The sequence below is a fragment of the Macaca thibetana genome, chromosome 12 (genome assembly GCF_024542745.1).
Source record: "Macaca thibetana thibetana isolate TM-01 chromosome 12, ASM2454274v1, whole genome shotgun sequence".
In the NCBI taxonomy this organism is placed as follows: Eukaryota; Metazoa; Chordata; class Mammalia; order Primates; family Cercopithecidae; genus Macaca; species Macaca thibetana.
The window spans coordinates 35,317,515-35,324,637 of NC_065589.1; the positions used below are offsets into that span (position 1 = coordinate 35,317,515).

The 7,123-nt window shown below is 34.8% G+C and overlaps 1 long non-coding RNA gene across 1 annotated transcript in view; it reads right to left on the reverse strand.

The window, feature by feature from the left end:
• The window catches only part of LOC126933108 (uncharacterized), a 30,803-nt gene extending 23,950 nt beyond the window's left edge, over positions 1 to 6,853 (reverse strand). The window contains exon 1 of the long non-coding RNA XR_007718420.1: positions 6,534 to 6,853. This is a non-coding gene — a long non-coding RNA (uncharacterized LOC126933108). The remainder of the gene's footprint in view (positions 1 to 6,533) is intronic.
• Between the last annotated feature and the right edge of the window lie 270 nt (positions 6,854 to 7,123).

Genomic DNA, 7,123 nt, shown 5'->3' on the forward strand with positions numbered 1-7,123 from the left:
CTTTGGAGAAACATTTACTCAAATCCTTTGCACATTTTAAAACTGAGTTGCCTTTTTATTAAGGAGTTGGAAGACTTCTTATGTATTTTGTATACAGGTTCCTTATATATTATTTTTAAATATTTTCTCCCATACTGTGGGTTGTCTTTTCATTTTGTTGATAGTGTTCTTTAAAGCAAGGAAGTTTTAAATTTTGATGAAGTCCAACTTACCTATTTTTTCTTTTGTTGATCATGCTTTTGGTGTGGTATCTAAGAATACATTGTCAAATCTGAGGTCAGTAGATTTACCCCTATATTTTCTTCTACGAGTGTTATAAATTTAGCTTTTATACTTAGGTTTTGATCCATTTTGAGTTAACTTTTATATATGGTTTAAGGTAAGGGTCCTATTTCATCCTTTTGCTTGTAGCTATGCATTTGCTCCAGCACTATTTGTTAAAAATATTATTTTTTTCCAATTGAATTGTCTTGGCATTGTAGAAAGACAGTTGAGACACATAGGTTTACTTCTGGACAGTCAGTGCTAATCCATTGGTCTACATGTTTATTTGTAACTATATGTCAGCATCATACTGTCTTGATTACTGTTGTTTTGTAGTAAGTTTTGAAATTGGTGAGTGTGTATCCTCCAACTTTACTCTTTTTTGGATGAATTTAGTGATTCTGACTCCTTCCAATTCCATATGAATTTTAGGACTGCCTTGCAAGTTTCTACAAAAAAGCCAGTTGGGATTCTGATGGGGATTTTTTTGAATCTGTAGCTTAGTTTGGGGAATATTACCAACTTAACAATATTAAATCCTTCAATTCATCAAAGTGGAATGTTCTTCTATTTTATGTAGATCTTCTTTAATTTCTTACAACAGTATTTTATAGTTTTCAGTGTGTAAGTTTTGTACTCCTTTCATTAAATTTATTCCTACATATTTTATTATTTTTGATGCTATTTTAAGTGGAATTTTTTTTTTATTTCACTTTTGGATACTTGGTTGCAAGTATATAGAAATACAGTTGATTTCTGAATATTGGCTTTGGATCTTTACAACATTACAGAACTTGTTTGTTCTAGTAGTTTTTTTCATGGATTCCTTAGGATTTTCTATAATATGAGTTCATGTCATCTGTGAATAGATATAGTCTTATTCATTCTTTTCCAATCTGGATGCATTTTATTTATTTTTCTCACCTAGTTACTTTGATTAGAACCTCTAGTTCAATATTGAATAGAAGTGGCAAGATCTAATAACATTGTCTTTTTCCTGATCTTAGAAGAAAGCATGTAGACATTCACTATTAAGCATTAATACGATGTTTGCTGTGGGTTTTTGTAGGTTCCCTTTATCAGGTGGAGGAAGTTTCCTTCCGTTCCTAGCCTGTCAAATATTTTTTATCATGAAAGCATGCTGAATTTTGTCAAATGATTTTTTGACAAAAAAAAAGACCATATGGTTTTTGTTTTTGTTTTCAATAAGGTGCATTGTATTTACTGATTTTTGGATGCTAAACCAATCTTGCATTCCTAGGATAAATGCTACTTAGTCATGCTATACATTTTTTTTTTTCTTTTTTTGAGACAGAGTCTCACTCTGTCACCCAGGCTGGAGTGCAGTGGCGCCATTTCAGCTCACTGCAACCTCCACCTCCCAGATTGAAGCAATTCTCCTGCCTCAGCCTCCAGAGTAGCTAGAATTATAAGTGCTCACCATCGTGCCAGGCTAATTTTTGTATTTTTAGTAGAGACGGGGTTTTGTCATGTTGCCTAGGCTGGTCTTGAACTCCTGGACTCAAGCAATCCACCCACTTCAGCTTCCCAAAGTGCTGGGATTACAGGCGTACAATTCTTTTTATATATTGCTGTTTTCAGTTTGCTAGTATTTTGTTGAGATTTTAAATCCATATTCATAAGAGACATTGGTTTGTAGTTTTCTTTTTTTGTGTGATACCTTTGCCTGGTTTTGGTATCAGGGCAATACTGGCCTCACAGAATGGATTGGGAAGTGTTCCTCTTCTATTGTTTGGAAGAGTTGTGAAGAATTGGTATTAATCTTTAAATGTATCATAAAAATCACCGCTGAAGCCATCTGAGCCTGGGCTTTTCTTTATAGGTAGTTTTTGATCACTGATTCAATCTTTTTACTTGTTATTGGTCTATTAAGATTGTTTGTTTGTTCCCCAGTCAGCTTCCTTTTTGGGGTTTGTCTGTTTCATCTAGGTTGTCCAGTTTATTGGAATATATTTGTTTACAGTATTACTTAATAAATCTTTTTATTTCTGTATGGTTGGTAGTAATGTCCTCTCTTTCATTTCTGATTGTAATAATTTGAGTGTTCTCTCCTGTTTTCTTGACAAAGCTAAAGGTTTGTCCATTTAGCTGTGTTCGAAGAAGCAGATTTTGGTTTCATTGATTTTTCTCTATTATTTTTCTCATTCTCTCTCATTAATTTTTCCTCTGATCTTATTTCCTTTCTTCTGCTCTCTTTGGGCATGAAAAGTTTGCTTTTCTTTTCAGTGCCATAAGGTGGAAAGTTAGGTTATTGATTTGAGATCCTTCTCCTTTTTTAGTATCTAAAGCTATAAATTTCCAAGTGAGCACTGCTTTAGCTGTATTTCATGATTTTGCTATGTTCTCATTTTCATTTATTTCAAAGTCCTCCTTAATTTACCTTTTGATTTTATCTTTGACCCACTGGTTTTTTAGGAGTATGTTATTTAATTTCCACATATTTCAGAGTCTCCAAAAGTTCTTCTGTTATTAATGTCTATACTTCATTCCATCATAGTTGGAGGACATAGTTTGGACTATACTTATTCCTGTAACTCTGTTGAGGTTTGTTTTATGGACTAGCTTATGTTCTATCCTGGAGAATGTTCCTTAAGCACTTGAAAATCATCTACAGTCTGCCGTTTTGGGGTGGAGTTATTCATAGATGTATGTTAGGTCTATTTGGTTTATAGTGCTGTTGAAATGTTGATATTCTGCCTAGTTTTTTAAATCCATCATTTAAAGTGGGGTACTTAAGTATGTTATTATTATCATTGAATTTCTCCTTTTATTATTGTCTCTTTTTATTGTTCATTTTCCCCTTCATTTCTGTCAGTTTTTGCTCCTTTTTTTTTTTTTGCTGCTCTCTTGTTAAGTGTATGTATGTTCCTAATTGCTATATTTTCCTCATAGATTGCTCCTTTCATCATTATAAAATGTCCTTCTCTATCTCTAGTAACTTTTTTTCCTTTTAAAGTCAGTCTTGCCTGATATTAGTATAACCACTCCAGCTTTCTTGTGGTTACTATTTCACAATATTTTTTCATCCTTTTACATTCAATATATTTTAATCTTTGAATCTCAAATATGTCTCCTATAGACAGCATAGAGTTGGACTCTATGGACTTTTCCATAGAAAAACAAAAAAGAAAACCATGGACTTTCCTAGTACGACAATCTCTGACATTTAACTGAGGTGTTTAATCCATTCACATTTAAGATTAATATTAATATATTGGGCTTACATCTGCTGTGTTTTGTTTTCTGTCTCATGCCTTTTTCATTCTCTTCTTCCTCTTTTAGTGCTTTTATTAGCATTAAGTAAATATTTTCTAATATACCACTTAAATTTCTTTAATAATTTAAAAAATTCATTGGTCAGAGACTTTGAGATCATTTTTTTCTAATAGGTTTTTATTTTTTAAGGTAGTTTTAAGTCTACAGAAAAATTGTGCCAGAAGTAAAAGAGTTGCCATTTAACCTTTCACCACCATAATTTCCACTATTGTTAATATCTTGCATTTCTAGGGGACATTTATTACAATTTATGAATCAATATTGATAATAATTTTTAACTAAAGTCGATAGTTTGCATTAGCATTTACTCTGTGTTGTATTGTTCTGTGGGTTTTAATAAATGCATAATGTCATGTATCCAGCTTTACTGATTTTTGTATTTTCATTTTTTGAGTTATTTCCTTACTGGTTGCTCTAGGGACCATATACGTATTAACTTATCAGAAATAGCTTCAGATTTATATTAAGTTAATCCCATGAAATATAGAAATGTTACTCCTTTATAATTGTATTCCTTTTCCCCCTTTGGTATTATTACCATACATATTACATTTATAAATGTTACAATCCCAATAATTTATTGTTATATTTGTTTACTTTATGTCTTTTAAAAAAACTAACAGAAGAAAAGAGAACAAGTATATATTTGTAATTTTTTTATATTCATCTTCTTATTCATCATTTCTGTTTCTCTTAATTTGTTCCTGTGGATTCCACTTACCATCTGGAGTCATTTCCTTTGCCCAATAAGATTTTTTCCCTATCTACCTTCTTTGTGCCATTGTGGGTAAATATATTACTTTTCTGCATGTTACAGGCCCAACAATACATTATGTGCATATTGTTTTAGACAATTGTGTTTTAAATCAGTTAAAGAAGAAAGAACCAGAACTATGCATCTCTAATGTGTTTTATAACTACATAATTACTTTTTCCAGTGTTCTTTATTTTCTAATGTGGATTTGAGTTACTGTCTGGGGTCACTTGCTTTCAGCCTAAAGAACTTCCTTTAATACTCCTTATGATGCAGATTGGCTAGCAACAGATTCTCTCAGGTTTTGTTTTTTCTTTATTTTGCCTTCATTTTTGAAAGGCAGCCTTGCTGGATGTAGGATTCCTGGTTATTTGAACACTTTGAATGTTACCCCACTGCCTTCAGGCCTCCGTTGTTTCTGTTAAGAACTCACCTGCTAACCTAATATGGGTTTCCTTGTAAGTAATGTGTCTTTTTTTTTTTTTTCTTACTGCTTTCAAGATTTTCTCCTTGTCTTCAGCTTTCAATATTTTTACCATCTATTTGTGAATCTGTGTTTATCCTACTTGGAGATCGTTGAGCTTTCTGAATATGTAGATTAATATTTTTTCAGACATTATTATTATTTTGAGATAGGGTCTCACTCTATCACCCAGGCTGGAGTACAGTGGTGCAAGACAGCTCACTGCAGCCTCAACCTCTAGGACTCAAGCAATCCCCTATCTCAGTCTCCCGGGTAGCTGGGACCACAGGCATGTGCCGCCATACCCAGCTTGTTTTTTTGTATTTTGTAGAGATGGGTTTCACTATGTTACTGAGGCTGGTCTTGAACTCCTGGCCTCAAATGATCCTCCTGCTTTGACCTCCCAAAGTGCTGGGATTACAGGCGTGAGCCATAGCACCTGGCTTTTATTTTTTCAAATATCTTTTCTGCTTTTCCGCTCCTCTCCTTGTAGTCTCATTATACACATTTAGTGTGATTAATGGCATTCTATATTTCTCTGATGCTTAGTTCATTTTTCTTTATTTTTTTCCTTGCTGTTCTTCAAATTGCATAAACTGTATCAATATAGCTTTGAGCTTGCTATTTCTTTCTCCTGCCAGTTCACATCTATGGCTGAGTCCCTCTAGTGAAATGTTCATTTTAGTTATTATGTTTATAATCTCCAGATTTTCCATTTGGTTCTTTTTTTTTTTATAAAAAATAGAATGTCTATCTTTTAATTGATATTCACCATTTGACGTAAAATTGTCATCATGCTACCTTTCTTTCTCTGTTTTTAGAGACAGAGTCTAACTCCATCACCCAGGCTGGAGTGTACTGGCACAATCATACAATCATAGCTCACAGTAACCTTGAACTCCTATGTTAAAGCAATTTTCCTACCTCAGCCTCCTGAGTAGCTAGGACTCCAAGCACATGCCACTGAACCCAGCAAATTTTAATTTTTTTTTTTTTTTTTTTTTGAGACAGGGTCTCACTGTGTTGCCTAGGCTGGTCTCTAATTCCTTGCCTTGAGCAGTCCTCCTTCTCCAGCCTCTCAAAGTGTTAGGTTTACAGACAAGAGCTGCTGAGCCAAGAACCCAGTTTTATTTCTTTAATAATGGTTTCCTTTGGTTTTTATGAGTGTATTTATATTTGCTACTTTGAAACCTGTTTCTGTTAAACCGACATTTGATCACGCTCACAGTCAATTTTTGTTGCCACCTCCCCCCTCCTCCCCCCAGTATACAGGCCATATTTTATGATATTATTATTATTGTACTTTATTATTTCTTTGCATGTATCATTTTTTGTTGTTAGAAACTATGTATTTTGGATAATCTACTGTAACAATCCTGAGTGCCAGCCTCTCCAGGGATTTTTATTATTTACTTGTTTACTTCTTTCATGGTTGATTGAATTACTTTAGTAAAATCTATTTCTTCTCCCCATCTCATCCCTCTGGCAGCGTGAAGGCTCTGATGTTGCTCTTCAGAGCTGTAATGTCAGATATGCCCACAGTCACCTGCAATGATAGTGGTTTTAACTGGGCTTAGTTTGACTGTTTTTCTCTTTCCTTGACCAGACACAACTTTAAACTTAATTAATTTCCAGCTTGATTCCTCTGTTTTCAACAATGCCCCAGGCATAAATTGATTCACAGCCTAATCCAATCAGATTTGGGCTTCTTTGAAGGAAAAGTTCTGAGGCCAGATATTTGCAATTTGTTCTTACCTGAGGAAGGTAAGATGTCTCTTTCTTCATGTCTTTCCAGCAAACTAGCTGTCCTACAGCTTCGTCTGAATGTCCAGCGACTCTCAATCAACTTCAAATTGCCTTACATCACAACTTCCACTGCTTTTGAGAGCACCTTTAGGCTTGTACTCTTTCACACACTGTTGAAATGAAGTCAGTTCCTTTGGGGAGAGATCTGGAGCTCTCTGTTCTATGACCTGCTTCTTCCCTCAAACAAACTCTGTGATCCAGGCTCTGGTGTTGGGGGCAGGGATCACAGTGTATTTTCCTCTGAGTGACATTCTTGCTTTGGAAGCTGAATGCTTAGTGGATGAGGAGGGTGCAGCACCAGGCTGCCGCTTTTGGCATGGAATTTCAGTGTTACAAGCCAAGATAAGCACAACTGGGGCCCCAGTATTCTCATAGCAGCATCCCCAAGATAGAGCCTCAGTATTCTCATAGCAGTGGGGGCTGCTGGACAGAAGAAGGGAACCCTCACCTTTTGGCCACACTGACCCAAAACTTAGCCTCAGCAACAGAAAGCTGGGGTAAAGATGGAAATGCCAAATGCAATACACCTCCCAGAAAAT